Genomic DNA, 17,361 nt, shown 5'->3' on the forward strand with positions numbered 1-17,361 from the left:
TCGGGTCACGGCTTCGTCGCGTATGCAACTCGCGGGTGGGGCGTGTGGTCGAGACTTTTCTGGGTGGCGTCATCGTGTTGAAGGCAGTGTGCGTCGTGGTCGGGGTTCTCATTGTGTGCGGCGTCGGTGCAGCGAGAGTAGGTTCTTCATGCGGCGTCGCGGGTGCAGCGTCTTCATGGGGAGTGGTCGGTGGAGGATTTTCGGTGTTTCGCTCGTGAGCAACCCCACCTCCAGAGGTTGCTCCCTTTAGTATCCCCTACGGGGGCTGGGAGACCTTCCTCGTACCGCGGCTGCGTAGCTGCGGCATGGCGACGCAAAGCTCGAGGTTGACGGCGATGGTGAGCGCGAAAAATGGTTCAGCGTGTGCTCCTCTCGACGCAGGTACTCATCGATTTCCTGCGGACGTTGGCCGAAGCGTGGTCGTGGGGCGTTAACGGCAAATCCTCGAAGACCAATACGTCGGTACGGGCAGTGACGAAGAATATGGCCGGCCTCACCGCAATGGAAGCACAACGGCCGGTTGTCGGGAGTCCTCCAGGCGTCGCATTTCCTGGGGCTTGAGTGTCGGTCATAGGCTGAGCGGGCGGGGGCTGGGAGGCGGCGTTGTGAAACAATTGGCTCATCTCGGGGAGGAGGTGGGGGTTGTCGCTGGGGCTGAGCAGTCCTTACTGCAGCGGCGTAGGTCATGGCCTGGGGTTCTTTGGCCGTCGGGGTGCCAAGTGCCAGTTGCACTTCTTCCCGTACCACATCCATCAGAGTCGGTGCTTGTGGCTGTGGGGAAGATGGCAGTAATCTGCGTAGCTCCTCTCGGACGATTTCGCGGATAACTTCCCGCAAGCGGTCGCTGGTGGTGGCCGGCGTGTCCGAACGGATTGCACAGGGAGAGGAACGGCGATTGTGCTGCCGAGCTCGGACGTCGAGGGTCTTCTCAATCGTGCAGGCTTCTTGCATGAATTCCTCGACTGTTTTTGGCGGCTGGCGGATGAGGCTTGCAAAGAGTTGTTCTTTTACGCCGCGCATTAAAACCGGAACTTTCTTTTCCTCGGACATCTCGGGATCGGCGCGGCGAAATAGGTGCTTCATCTCCTCGACGTAACCACAGACGGGCTCATTCGGAATCTGGATCCTGGACTCGAGGAGTCGTTCGGCTCTTTCCTTCCTCACGACACTGGTGAATACCTTCAATAGTTCTCTCTTGAATAGATTCCATGTCGTAAGGGACGACTCGTAGTTTTCGTACCACGTGCGTGCGGAGCCATCGAATGAGAAAAACACGTGTCCAATCTTTGGCGCATCATGCCACTTGTTGAATGACGCCACGCGCTCAAATTGGTACAACCATTCTTCAGGGTCTTCGCCTAGGGATCCATTGAAAGTTGGCGGTACCCGCGGCTGCTGCAGTATGATCGGTGTCCACATCTTCGACGAGGTTGCGGTGCTCGTAGCGGCGTCTTTTCGCTGTCTAATGCGGTCCGGCAGTTTCCCGAACTCAGGCCCCTCTCCCTGGAGACGTCAGCTGGCTCGCTGAGCTGATGGCTCATCCTCGGGTGCGAAGCGCTGAGGGCTGGCTTCACGACTTGAAGGGGGCGTCCGGAACATGGAAGGCCACCCCGCACCTCCACCAGATGTCACGTAGTGGTGACGGCAGTCGAAGCAGAGATGAAGACGGACGAAAGGGTCTTCTAAAAGAAAACTGTTTATTGGCTGATTGGCACCCAAAATGGACTGAATCACTCGGCGGCGGCGAAGTGACAAGCTTGCTCGGCGGTCGTCGAACAGAATGCCCGCCACTGTCGGCCGTGCTCAATTTAAAGCTGATAGCGAACTTTCGAGATAAAGCGCGCAAAGTTACTAGAACATTCCGGAACACCGTAGAATCAGCTGTGCCTGGCTGCGATCAATCGAGATAAATCTAGTCGCGTCTTGCGTCGCAAACAAAGCGATAAAGTGGTGTGGCGGCAGATTTGAAAAACGAACAAACGATGCAAATATTCGCGGCAATATGAATAGAACGCTTCTTGCTTTACAGTCATGCTCAGTTCTGCATTACCGACACCAAGCAGTGAGAGATAAAGGCACCACTACTTCGTACAATTAGAATAAATATGCGGGAGGTAGAGACGCAAGTCTGTAGCGCGTGGCAACAGCATGAAGCCAGAAGACACAGCGTGTACATCGGAGGCACGGTGGTTGTTTTGGGCAGCAACGCACATCAGCAAAAATCGGGATTGCATAGAATGCCCTCGCCGAATGCAACAACCAGAGCTAATCTCGCCCGTGTGGCGGTCGACGGTGGCGCCACACATGCACACAAACTAAATATAAAGTGTAACACCGTGATTAAAAAGGCAGCACTATGCATTCCACTGAGAACGCTGTTCCATTCAGATACGCTTGGCACTACGCACTGCCACAAGGCACAGCAAAGTGTGACTCGTAAAAAAATTGTGGAATGAAATTTACCCAATCACCTATAAACGACATACCAGAAGTAAAGTGCGGAGGATGCCTTCGCGGGCAGATAACAATTCTTGCGTAGTTACACAGCCTCCTTGACACCAGAAATCTAAAAATAAACAAATAAATAATTTTCCAAATACATTAGAGCGGTATAGACATTCTTCGCTGTTGGGGAAAATACCCAGAATAGCGATTAGTCATTTGAGCATATTTTTACCGCAATGGTGGCCAAATGGTTGAGCATACGCCTCGCATGCAGGAGGTGCGTACCCATTGGTGATACAATGGGTATAAGGTTTCCCCTGGCCTGGTGCCCGGCTTATCAGCGGTGAAATGTTTGGGAAATGGGTCTTTGACCCCACCTTGAGTAATGGAAAATAGGTCGTGCCATGGCACTCTTTGGCCATAGATGCTCTTGCGCCATAGAAATCTACCATCATCATCATCAACTGAGCATATTTGGCCTCACAATAATAAAACTGAACAATAAGCTTTCCTTTCACTTCCCTGAGGGGTGTCTACACTCTTTCTCCTGTTCGGTATCAAAAACCTCTTCAGGTATGAGTACAGCTGAAAAGGCGCCGTCTCAAAATAAAAAAAAAATTGGGAAATGCCGCTGAGCCTCCTTCAAGAAACCGGGGCAACCGCATTTATAAGGAAAATAAAAATTTATCTTGCTTTTATTTCGCAGCAACCAAAGTGCGACAAAGCATCTTCCGCGAGTGCCGTGGAGGTGTCAGTTTCTTCCAACTCGGGCCCAAGCATAGCTGAGCCTACAGAATGCATTTTGCATGGCTCCTTTTCAATTAAAAATGGATTTTGTTAACAACGTTTGTTAAAGGAAAACTTCAGAATTAGCAGTATATTAGTGTTCCCAGCGCAGACACAGATAATGAGCTTCAGCAGCTGTAATAACAATTTTTGAAGAGGTAAAGCACGAAAGAAAAGGCAAACAGGCCCTAGCCGAGCAGTCATGAGAGCTTCGACAGACATGTGAAGCAGCGCCGCGGACCCATTCACTTTAACGCTTTCAGGCAGCCAGGAACCATTCAGCGCACTTTGTTCTTTTAAGCCTTGAACTCAATACGGGAAGTTGCTGTGCCTGCTATTAAATCCAGTGTCCTAACTTTGGCCTGTCGATCACTAAAGCGACTGATTCCCAAGGACGGGTGCATTGCAACTTTTCTTGGCATGTCTCTGCGTTTAATCACTGAACTGAAAAAAGAAACGTACTGTTTGTTTGGTGATAGAGTAGACGGCCTGCAATCGCCGCGATAGTAATAGCGCAGGGTGATTCTCGGGCTGCCGTCATAAATAAGGTCTAACGATATCGAACTTTTTCGAAGCTACTGTTTAAACAACTTGTGCCTATACCAGTGTGTCGCTTGCGACCGTAAATGAAAAAAAAAATTAGTTTTTTCCCGTTGCAGTAGCCTAAGGTGCCTTAAATTCACACAGGCACCCTTTTATCATGCTGTGGCGAACACCCACATAATTTTTTATTCAAATAGGATACGTGTCAAGGAAAAGAAAAACATTGATGTGATGATAGCTCCGCACATCATTCCACTGCATACCATAATCGCTATATTCAGCTGCATTGATTCAGTCGGTCATCCCGTACCTCTATGCTTCCGCTTGGATAAAGGAAATAAATGTTTTGATTACTACAAGGATTTCAATAGAACAGAATATTATTTTCTAAAGAGTGTCATAGCGCAAGATATTTTGCACATAAGACGAGGTCAAAGGCTAATTTTTCAAGCGTTCCACGCATGAATAAAAAAACGAACCTCAGGCGAGCGGAAAGCTTCCACCCATTTAAAATCGGTGGGTACGCAGAGGCACTGGCGATCGAACAGCGCACCTCGCGCATGCGAAGTGGGTGCTTCAACCGCTAGGTGACCTCTACGGCCATGGCGAATTATCAGCCCAATGGTGTGAGCTGCTTTAGCGGAAGGACAGTTCAGTGCTCTTTCTGCCACGTCAGTAACCCCTGCGCACGTACGAGACAAGCGTACAATAATGTGCATGTAAAAGAATCACACAAAGCAGCGGCACAATTTTAACCTCTTTCGTCGCTCTCAGTTTAAGTTTTCTTCGCATCAGTGTAACAGCGGACGAAATAGGCTAAAATTTTGCAGCTGTTTAATATGTTTGTTTCACATGCACGTCAAGCTACTCTTCTGTCACGATTGCACACGGTACATTATCGTGGCAGCAAGAGGACTGAACCGTCCGTCGACAAAAAATCTCATAGCATACGGCTAATAGTCTACAAAAATACGCTTTTTCTGTTAGACAAACAGAAAGAAAAAATTCAAGAGATGGAAAGGCAACACCCTGCACTTCACACTTAAGGTACAACCGCAACTTGTGGTCCGTTTAATCTTAGTGCACAAATAAACGCCTTTTGGTCAAATTTACCAAATAAATCACGCAATTCTTTACGGTTTATGCGGGTTTAACGTCCCAAATCTACACAGGCTATGACGGACGCCGTAGTGAAAGGGTTTGGAAGTTTTGACCACATGAGGTTTTTTAACGTGCACTGGCATTGCACATTACGCGGGCATCTAGAATTTCTCTCAATTAAAATTTCACCGCCGCGGCCGGGATCAAACCCCTGTATTTCGGGTCAACAGCCAAGCGCCATAACCACTCCGCAACCGTGATGGGAAATAATTCGCACGAGATTCATCTCATGAAGCCAGCAAAATCTGGTCTAGAATTCCTGCTGTCGAGCGAGTAATAAATTTATATTTATCGTCAGTGTTATCATAATGATCAGCTTATTAATGACCACACCAATATTGTCCATTGAAATCCTACAATGAACATAATATTGTTTGCTGGGGTGAGATTTTATAATCTGACACAAACGACTCTTATTATCCGCAGCCACTGAGCGGCGCCCACTATACCCGTTGAAAAACCTTCAAGACGAAAAATTGTTGGCTACGCTCTTTTCCTAGTTGTTCTCCAAGCCTCCCGACTCTGAACACACTACTACTACCTTGATGAGCCCTGTGCGAAAACGTTACCGGACACTTTCGCTTAGCAAAGCTTAATTATCTAGCACTAATAGGCAGGTCACAAAATTGTTTCACGGCTGAAACTTGTTGTTAAGCAATGCGCGCAGCTAGGGTGTTCTTTTTTATTTTTGTTTATTTATTCCTGATAACGATACAAGTGCAAGGTCATCGGACACAAAAGCGATGCTACAGCACATACGTGTTGAAGAGGGAGAGTGTGTTTATCCGAGGAGCAGTAGACAGGAAAGCATAAATCCTTCCCAAAACAATTGTTCTGAATTGGGCTTGTTGGTTACAGATCATGTGTCCCGCAAGCACGGGACACAGTAAGGAAACACCACGCCTGCCGACGGAAGCATCTTGTTCTTGCGCCGGCCAGCGATCGTGGTGTCTATTTGCTGTGTCCCGTGATGGCGCTGTTTAAAATATGATCCTCACAGATGGCACGACAAGATAGTGTGCAGCCTTCACGCAGTATAATCGGCCGGTGAAGTGTTTTCGCCGATAATAAAGCATCAAATGGGACGCAGTCAGTGGATACTGCGCCAGAAAATATTTCATTGGAAGAGCAAAATACAACAGTCCTAAAAAAAGCACAGACTTGCATAAGCAAAAGTCATCGAATAAACTAAAAAAGTTTCAGCTAATATGAAGCCGTTTCACTACACACGTATGTTGATTAAAATTATCAGCATAAAAAAGTGCCGGCGGCCTGTATTAGGGCTTTCCGAGAGTTAGAAGATTTGTATAGGCTCAAATGGCTTATTCGGATACGTGCACGTTTGCAAAGCACCACCCGTCACCACTCGACTCCTCAACTATCGGTTCAGTTTTCGCGAAGACGCTCCGGTTTACAAGCTCCACGCATTCTCCGTTGTCTTATTCGCGTGCTGAGCGGCAATTCAGTTTTCCCGGAAGTCGCGCAGTGTTTGCTCGTTTTTGCGGAGCCTTTGAATAACCGTAGCCTTTATTTCTTTGAAGGTCAAGTAATTCTATTCGATTTGCCATAGTAGATTTACAACGTTCGTTAAAGCGCGCTTCTGCAAAAGCACGATAGTCTTACATACCTCAAAAAGAATGCAGCAAATAGCCTTAAGAAAAGTCCACCAAACACTAGCTTACACATTTTGTGTTGTCATGGATAAAAGCGCTGTGTGTGCGAGTAACACATCACGCGCGGCCGCTGTGTTTTTCTGTAAAAAGCCTGCCAAAGAGGTTCCGCAGAGTAAAACAATACATGTATTTCTCATATATTCGTTACGTGCGGCGCGTGTCTCCCATAATGGTATTTAAATTTGCATGAGGGCTTCTATAGGGGGTTCGTCATATCGCGTGTTTTGCTTCATGACTCTTCCGAAATTATTATCCCAACTTAAGGCATTTTAACGTAGCGCTCTTAACCTTAGTAGGATTCTTAAAACTTTTTCGCATATCGCTAGCCTGTAAACCTTCATGGCCGGCTTACCTACACAACAGAGGAGCAAATTTAGTTTGAACTCTTCAGCACCTTGTATTGGAGCCAATATATAATTTCGTATGGAGAACTGTTGAATGTGCACAAGTACCTGCAAAGACTGTTTCTTTGGTCTCACTGATTGCCGGCGTAGAAGTAGTTCATGCATTTGTCCCACTTTGTGCCTTCATAATGCTAGCGCAGGTTTGCCTCACGGTTTTCCTGAGTGAGTTAATGCGTGTCTACTTCTGGCTAATCTCTGAATTGAAGTGAAGTGATGTTCTAAGTTGCTCATACTTTTGAATGCTTTCAAGTTCGTGTTGGCGCAGGGGCCGGTACCACCAGTGCATTGCGATAATAGCAGTGCGGAAATGTTCAAGAGCTCTATTCTTGAGTATAAATGTCTCTTTCATGTTACTAGGCTATATTTTGCCACATTTTAGAGTAATTCTGCTGTAAAGATATATTTTAAACATATTAAACTTCGTAGCACCTGCTCCTGACGATGAGCGCTGCACCATCAGCTACTTTTGCCTAAAAAATCCAAGCGTCACTCACACTGCTGAGCGACACATAGTAAAAAACACTTGTAATTGCAGTGTAGAGTAGCATGCTTCACATACCTTGATCTTGTTTGACTCATAATGCTACCGCTGATAGCTTTTCGCACCGATTTTGGCTTTTAATGATTCCCTTGTGCATGCAGTAGAAGTTTCATAGTGTTATAATTTATTTCCTTTCCACTTTCTTATTGTTGAAGAGGACAGGCGGTACAAAAGATGCGATTTCGATTAAAAGATCTCTCTTGAATTTTCCTTATAAGGTTCCTGAGCTACTAAAAAACCTGCCTTACAAGTCTGATACCATCGGTGCAGCTGAAGTGAGAAAAATGAAACCTTTGAAGACAACCTTTTTAACTTTATTCTGCATCAGTTCTTGATTTTATTCGGTACTCTTCCGGTTATCTTTACTGTTCAGCTTATTTGAGCGATTTTGCTTGCCGAAACAAGGTTCCTCTACCATCTAAAATAGAAAAAGCACATATTTGCAAGTATTTAATCTTCACGAGCATCGCATTCGAGCGGAGACTCGTCACTGTGCAGCAACAAATATTAATTGAGAAAAACGCCCATCACAGAAAATGACAGATATTGGAATCTGTCAACTCGTTTTCCTCGGTTCGCACATTTGAGCCACTGTACATTTAGGAAAATTTTCGTGCTAGGTTAGGGCTGCCAAAACTTATTTTAAAAAAGATTTACAAACATCAGTATTGTAAAGAACAAGAGAAGGGACACATGATCCTCAGGTCTTATGTTGTGGCATAAAATGCCGGATTTTTAAAGCACCCTAATTATTCAACGTGCTGTGAATTATTGACAACCTCCTCATATAAGAGCAATATCCTCGCCTTCTATATTTATGAGGGGCTTTTCTGGGCTAACCAAGGCCAAAAAAGTTAAAAAATTACAAGATATTTTAAAATGCTAGTATTCCTGAACTGACGCACTCACTGTGTCTTTTTGCTGTTATCTTTTTAAAGATGTATACCGGTGAATTCTTAAAGGCGCGGGGATACCTGACGATTGAAGGATTTATCTAAATCCAAGAAACGCCTAGAAAGTACCGATATAGCCAAGGATATTCAATTAGCACGCATTTCAGCTCTCCATACCAGTTACGTGTACACGGTGAATGCTAACTTAACACATCATTCAAATTCAATGTGCAGACTATTATTAATTATGTACCTCATGCCCCAAATAGCACTCTACCGCAGGAAGTTTTGACGCTGTAAACACAAGAGACAAAACGCGAAGACTACCACTGATTCGTGTTTTATACCGCTTAATATCAGAGCGTTTAAGGGTGATAAACTATACAAGATTTGAAGAAAAAAAGTAGGAACGAAATGGGTATATAGAATGCATTTACTGTTAAAAGCACCAAATACCTCTCTTTTGTTTGGTCTTCTGTAGTCCTAGAAAAACAAAGGAAACAAATGAAAAGGAGCGACACGAAAGTCATCGTGAATACAGAGCGCATCCTAAAGCATGATTCCTTGATCCATCTATAGAGGAACGCACTTTAAACAGGGCAAAATCTCAAGAAGTTTTTGGAAACGCGCTTCAAACGGGTGTGCTATTGTGACAGCAAGGTCATTATGGCTGTTTTGCTCGCAGTGCAGCTCTCCACATATGTCGCAACTCTATCTGGCCATGCCGTCGTAATATTGAAATCTTCTTGGCGCAATATTCAAAGCAAATGCCCCTCTCTCCTCTTCGAAAGCAGATGTAGGATTGAAATGCTTTGCAGCACCTTTTGCATGTTGCAGTAGAGCAGGCCACAATCAGTCATGGCTGATTCTAGATGAATAGTTGAAGTGAGGCTCCTCGATTTATCCCATGGTAAACTACACAATCGAGCACTTCCGCAGTCGACTTCGCTGAAGCCATGTACGGGTCTGAGACTGACACGTTCACAAGTACACGTTCACGAGTCTGTATCGAAGAGAAACCATAACGTGCACCGCGCCGATTCATGGCAATGAAATACATGCCACCACCCTGACTCTTTTTGTTATGTCTGCCCCGAGACCCAAGTCTTCCGAGGGATGAGCAAAGCCCCGATGACGAGATGAAATCGTTCTAGTACATACAATGTTAAGGCACTGCTGATCGTCACTTTGGCAGCTTTCGGAAGCCCGCACTGTTGGTCATGGTTTTATTAAAAATAATAGTAAAAAGGAAGGAAAAGATTTTTGCTAGCCCCGGCATCTGCCATCGATACTGAAGCATCTGAGCTGGGGCAGCGGAAATAAAGGATAGCAGGCAGAATGAAGAAATGTAATGAAAGAGGTGAGGGGACAGGAAGAGAGGATAAGGGGAGAAGTAATACGTACAAACTATTTACAGAATAAGAAATGTGTCCAGGTTGTGCGCGTGATTAGTTCATTTTTGAGGGATTAAATCACACACGCGCACAGCACTGTGTTGGTTACAACTGGAGTGGGGCGTCCAGTTATTAATCGTTCAAGGTAGAACTCGCGGAGCGTTCGGTCACTGCGTGTAACTACCTGACGGAGAACAGACGGAACGTCAAGCCCTTGTGTTCGAGGAATGCACAGAGACTCACCAAAGTTCGCTCACGAGTGCGCGCACTGCCCTGACGCCACAATAGCGTCTTTATGGAGTCTGGTAGTATGCCCTGCGCGCTATAGGCCGCGAGCATATCGCGACGAGCATCTGCGAACGCGGCACAGTGAAGGAGCACGTGTTCTAGTGTTTCCACAGCACCGCATCCGTCACACAAATCACTCGTCGTGATTCCGTGACGCACCCGTCGTTTCCCGGGCCACACGCAGCCAATGCGCGCGCGGAGGATTATTGCACGTTGTGACCGTGTAAGTGCGCGACAGCCGGTGACACTGTCGATGCGCTCACCTCCCGCGATGCGTGGGGTCGGGGTGCTGCTTTCGGAGATGGTCGTGGATGGCCGCACGTACGTCCTCCAGTGCAAGGGGCAGATCGCTGGCAGGTAGTTGGTGTGCAGCGGTCGCGAGGTCGTCAGCTTCTTCGTTGCCGGCGATGCCGCAGTGACCGAGCACCCACTCTGCACGCACGGCACAACCTCTCTGCGCGAGGCGCTCGATGCACAAGCGAATTTCCCGCACTAGTGGGGTACCGTGGCCGTTAGATTTCAGGCGGCTGAGGGCGGAGCGGGAGTCGCACAGCAGAGCATTCCTGGGCGGCGAAGGGCCGAGGGTGAGCAGCAGGTCCAGCCCGAGCCGGATGCCCATCAACTCCGCCGCGGTGGAGGAGCCCAGGAAGGCTGCGTGTAGCTGGCTATGCAGTTGCAGGGCGGGGATGGTGGCCGCCGCAGCAAGGGAGAAGCTGTCGCGGGCAACTGAGCCGTCGGTGTACACGAGGAGATGGTGCTGGAGCTCCTCGTGTATGACGGCTCTGGCCACCTGCTGCACAGCACAGAGGGGTGTGCTCCGCTTTCCCGCAATGCCGACGATCTCTCGCTGTACCTCCCAGGCAGCAGGCCAGGGCGCGCAGGCGCCGTTGGGGGGTGGGCCTTGTGTCAAATGCTCATACTCGAGCAGCGCCGCGCCCATTCGTGAGCGCGGGTGCGAGCGCATACGCTGCAGCAGCGAGCCGCCGTTTGACATCTGGTTTACAGGGTGGTGATGCAAATTATAAAGGATAGACTGCAGGCTTGGGTGGAGAACGGGGGGTGTTAGGGGAACTACAGAATGGGTTCCGGAAACAAAGGAGGTTGGAGGACAATCTATTTTCATTGACACAGTGTATAGAAATTGCGGAAAAGGAACATAGGCCCTTATTGCTAGCATTTCTGGATATTAGGGGAGCCTATGACAACGTTACTCAGGAGCATTTGTGGGACATTCTGAGCACATTGGATGTGAAAAATGGAGTAATTAATCTTTTAAAAGATATATATAGAGGTAACAGAGTGCTCATAAAATGGGAAAAAAATGTATCAGGGCCTGTAGAGATACAGCGGGGGCTTAGACAAGGATGTCCTCTGTCCCCTTTGTTGTTCATGTTGTACCTGCAAGGTTTGGAGGCCAAACTAGAGGGGAGCGGACTAGACTTCAACCTATCTTTTTTCAAGCAAGGGGAATTGATTAAACAGACATTACCGGGACTAATATATGCGGACGATATAGTGATAATGGCTGACAACAAGGAAGACCTGCAGAAGTTGTTAGACATATGCAGTACAGAGGGAGATAAATTAGGCTTCAAGTATAGTAAGGAAAAATCTGCAGTCATGATATTTAATGAAGAGGGCGGCGAGCATAGAATACAGGAGTTCGTGCTAAAAGTAGTGAATGAGTACAAGTATCTTGGCGTGTGGATAAATAACAGTGTTGAGTATCTGACAGAGCATGAAAAATATGTAATGAATAAAGCTAGTAGGAATGCAGCTGTCATGAAAAATAGGGCACTGTGGAATTACAATAGGTATGAGGTGGTAAGAGGGATCTGGAAAGGGGTGATGGTCCCTAGCTTGACCTTCGGGAATGCGGTCCTGTGTATGAGGCCAGATGTTCAAGCAAGGCTGGAAATTAGGCAACGGGGAGTAGGGAGGTTAGCTTTGGGAGCACATGGCAATACACCAAATCAGGGGGTACAGGGTGATATGGGATGGGCGTCTTTCGAGAGCAGAGAGGATAGCAGTAAGATAGCATTTGAGGAACGATTGACAAGGATGGAGGAAAAGCGGTGGGCTAGGAAAGTTTTCAGATACCTGTATATAAAGAATGTTGACACGAAATGGAGAAAGCGAACTAGAAAATTGACAAGCAAATATCTGGACAGCAGTAAGGGGGCAAATCAGCAATTATCGGTTAAGAAAAAGGTTAAAGGAACAGAGAGAGCTTTGTGGAAAACAGGGATGCTAACGAAATCGGCACTGGAAACATACCGGACCTTTAAACGGGAGATTGTCAAAGAAAATATCTATGATAATTGTAGGGGAAGTTCTTTGTTGTTTGAGGCCAGGACTGGAGTTTTGCGGACTAAGACGTATAGAGTCAGGTACCAGGAGATAGACACTTTGTGCATTGCGTGCGGAGAGGAGGAGGAAACGGCTGAACACTTGATACTTTTCTGTAAAGGGCTTCACCCTACAGTGGAAGGCAGCGGGGCTGACTTACCCAAGGCATTGGGGTTTAGGGATAGTGAAGGGAAAGTGGATATTAAGAGGCTAGAAGTAACCAAGCGAAGGTTATCTGATTGGTGGCTAAAAGCAAGACGGGAGTAAAATTTCACAAGACATGGCTAGGTGGCTTGAGCCACCGCCCGGTGCAAAGGGTTCAGCCGTATCCATCCATCCATCCATCCATCCATCCATCCATCCATCCATCCATCCATCCATCCATCCATCCATCCATCCATCCATCCATCCATCCATCCATCCATCCATCCATCCATCCATCCATCCATCCATCCATCCATCCATCCATCCATCCATCCATCCATCCATCCATCCATCCATCCATCCATCCATACATACATACATACATACATACATACATACATACATACATACATACATACATACATACATACATACATACATACATACATACATACATACATACATACATACATACATACATACATACATACATACATACATACATACATACATACATACATACATACATACATACATACATACATACATACATACATACATACATACATACATACATACATACATACATACATACATACATACATACATACATACATACATACATACATACATACATACATACATACATACATACATACATACATACATACATACATACATACACACATACATACATACATGTGATCCAATGCCCTGCGCGCTGCTTGGAGCTCAAGTGGCCACGCTGCTGCCTCGGCCAATGTTGCGGCGCACTGCGAGTTTTTGGGCAGGCCTAGCACGCACGCAGGGACTTGCGGTGCTGAATCGCGAGTTTCTTTCAGCACGGCTTGCGCACCGTGACGAGCAGCAGCGCACAGAGCACCGCCCCCAAAGCTGCGGCATTGTATAGACGCAGCGCGGCTTTCTGGGAGATGCCCTGGCCTCGAGCGGTGAATTTGTGCACGGCGGCGGTGATCCTCTTAAGCCCGCACTGCAGCTTTCTACTGTCGGGCGCCGGTCGCTTTAGCACGCACCATGCTGGTAATGGTGCGGACTGAAAGGTTAAAAGATTGCTTCAATAGCTCTATCCGGCATGCCGCGGTTCTCGTATGTTGTTCTCATTAGTATGCCGAGAATTGGAGGTGAAATCAACTCATGCTTAAAACAGTCACAACTAGCAAGTTATTTTAACAGACTGCGTAGAACCTGTGACTTACCGGAGGTACGAAACGGGAGTGCAGACCACAGACAATTTCCACGACCGTCATTTGTCGCCGCAGAAACAGCAAAAATTCCCGCTCGAGATGAACAGCAGAAGACGTTAACGACTGCTCTGTAGCGAATAAAGGTTTGAATCTGGGGCCATGGGCGCGTATGCAATTCAGTAAAGATGCAGTAAACGAACAGCTCGGGAAATAGTCTATGGGCACGCTTTATACCTTTCGCTTTTTACTCAAAGCCCGTAAACTAGCGACACGCAAGCTTCGCGCCAAATACCACCATGGGTATGAATAAACGTTATAAATGACGGCCTATGACCACAATTTTGCAGATGATTGCCACCAAAGAGACCCTAGAAGTAGAAGCGCCTATTTTGTTTAAACTTCTGCAGCATCCTCAGAGCATAGGAACAAATTTCACAGTGGCATGACAACAATAGGGCGTAGCCGTAAATCGGAGGGAGGGGGTGGGTGCCCTTTTAAAGAAAGTTCGCACATCATACTTTTATCCGGCAGGAGCACTTCCCGATTAATCACAATGGTGGTTTCTTCTGCATTCGCGTTCTTGAACCACAGGGCGCCACATATTGACGACACTTCAATTCTCCTGGCAACTTCGGCAGTGGCCAGTAAGATTCTAAGCACAGCCTCGGCAATAGATACACACCCACATTCTACCTTATGCGCAGCAGGCGCCATAGAAAGGAACGATATCGAAAACAGGAAAGATAGCGAGTAGGCTTTCCTTATAACCACACTGGGCACGCGTCAACATGGCATTGAGTGATTGGCAATTGTGCTCAAAAAAGGCCACTGTCTTTTAAGGTTGTGTTACTGTGGGCCAACAGGAATTATCCCTAGTTTACGCCAGGCAGCTGGGCTTATTGCATGCAAAGTCATTTATCTGGAGTGATATAATCACTGCTACGACAGCGCCGTATATGTGCCTGCAGGGCTATAATGCTCTTCGGGCATTCCATGGACTGGGGTGAAAGGATTTATCGGCACCAGCCGTTGTGATACATTCAGACCGGTTCTTATTAGTACGCCTGAAGATCGACAACCTTGCCTTGCTCCGAACTTCCACGCCTTCATTCAACCTGCAGAGATAGCTAGCGGTCCACAAGTTTCTGGCACAAAATTGCAGCATTCAGGGTTATGAAAAACAACCGCTGCTTCCTGAAATTTGTAATGTTTCAGATGTGCAATCAGAGAAATGTTCATTACAGAAACCCGCTGACCTCTCGTCGGCTTCTTTTTATATAGGTTAGCATTAGAGTCGCCCATGATCACGCACTGCTTTATTTTTTTTTTCGTTCGTGATCTGATATCTTCATAGTTTTTAACGTGCGTTGAGAACCAGTTAAAATTGGCCTGTATCGATAGAATGCGCCAGTCTGGAGTTAGAGAGGCCACCATATTTGAGAATTAAGCTTTTTTAGATGGCAGCTGTCAAAAAGCGACATAGCAGTGTCGCAATCACCGAGCGATTTCGCCATTGAACTGCTTCGGTCGACGCTGACAGCGACATTGCCGACTCCTCGGCGCTAGGATTTTCTTGCCAGACCCACCGCCCCAGCCCTCATAAGCATCGCACGCTGTGTGGGGTTGAGGTCGCTGAACGCAGGCCGCAGTTCTTTGCGAGAACATCGTTGTCTGAATCGGGAACGTGATCCATCGTAACCTTGGTGCAGACGTAAACGAAGCGACGACGGCTGATAGAGGCCTTCAACGTCCTGCAGGGCAGTAGTTTGCATTTCGGTTCCTGCTAGCCGGGAGCCCAGCGCTCGCAGCCCGCAATCAATGAGTCCTCGTTTCTGTTTCTGCCACTTTAGGTCGCTCCTTTTCTATTTCGTCATCAGAGAGTCTCGAGCTTGAATCGTAGCGGCGGGAAAAATTTTGTCAACTTTGAATCCAAATTTCTTAGCAATAAATGTACCTTCGACTGCCGGACAAGCGGCAACAAAGCCACAAAATTCCGAATCTTGGATTTTACTAACAAAGAAAAAATTCATCGCGCTGTCCTGAGTGTCTCTTTAGACACAATGTTTTTCCCGTTGCGAAATATACTCTATCGTACGTTTTTGTAAAACCTGTAGGCAGTGGTCTGTGTTCCAGTGTGAGCGGCTGAAGGAAAAGGAGTTTCGCAGGAAATGGGCAAGTGCTGGTGAATACACACTTAGAGTCTCCAGATGTTCGCTTAATCGTTATTGAAGGACAGGTTGAATTTCCTACCATCTGTCGTCCACCCGCTGGCGTGGCAATGCGGACACCTGCGGCCGCAATATGCCAGGTGTGCCCGTCTGGTGAAATCTAATTATGAGGACCGAAACGCCGCAGGAAATGACATGCTCCCAGAGCAATTGATGCCTCTCGGATGCAGTGATAATCCCCTACAATTTTATTGTTGCAACCAAACGCCTCACTACTATAGCGAAAAAATGATTAAGTGATGCTGGTAAATCAATCCGCAAATTATCACATAGATCTTGTTTAAAAACGTCCGCCACGATTAAGGCGGCAATCACGCAGGAGAAAAAAATGTACTCCAAAGAACCTATTTTATTTTAAAGTACTTCGTTTTCCCTGAAACAGCCTGCATAGATAACCGTGAGAGTTTCGTGGAATAAGAGGCAAACGCGTTTGTTACACATCGAAACGCCGAATCGTAACGCTCATCGCACTCTACATGCGCGCATCGCAGATGTGAGCAATATTTCATCATATATGTCGAATTGCATAAGCCGAACAAAGCAAAGGAATGAAGCGCCTTGCTTGCATAGCCCGGCTGTCCACGGTGAAAAAACTGCTCACATTTCACGTCATGGCATGACCCAGAAATTAAAGTGTAACGGGAGCTTAGGTCTTCGCTTAGGCGGCGACGAAACCGCGGCGGCGACAGAGTCTCTGGTCTGTCCATGTCACCAGGCTCTCGCTCTGAGCGATGGCAGTGCGGCTAGGCTAATGGCCCTCTTCTTCTTCTTCACAATGGCCCCGGAGACAAAAGGAACCATCCTGGCGATTCATGGTGTGGGCAACACAACCGGGTCGTAGTATGGCTTGATTCATTGGTCATGCAGTTTCGCGACCACGTCGGCTGAGATCCGTAGGCAGTGTGACGGGCTCAATAATTTAGTTGACGGAGGATGTGCGCTCCAGGACGCGGTAGGGGCCATGGTATTGCGAAAGAAGTTTCTTTGAGAGGCCGGGAGCAGTGGAAGGGATCCACAGCCAGACGAGTGAGCCGGGTCGAAAATCTGGATCCAACTGACCTTCTTCGTCATGGCGGTGTTTTTGGCACCCCTGAGTGTCTGTCATTAGCGACCGTACACTCTGGAGGCTGTCTCCTGCGTGTTGGGCAACCTCATGAACAGTTGTACACTCAGATGACGCAGGGGGGTATGGGAAAGCTCTGTCGATGGGAGCGGATGAATGCCGACCGCAGAACAGAAAAAATGGGGAGAAACCGGTTGTAGACTTGGTAGTAGAGTTGTAGGCGTACGTAATATAGGATAGAACA

This window comes from Amblyomma americanum, chromosome 2 (genome assembly GCF_052857255.1).
Source record: "Amblyomma americanum isolate KBUSLIRL-KWMA chromosome 2, ASM5285725v1, whole genome shotgun sequence".
Lineage (NCBI taxonomy): Eukaryota > Metazoa > Arthropoda > Arachnida > Ixodida > Ixodidae > Amblyomma > Amblyomma americanum.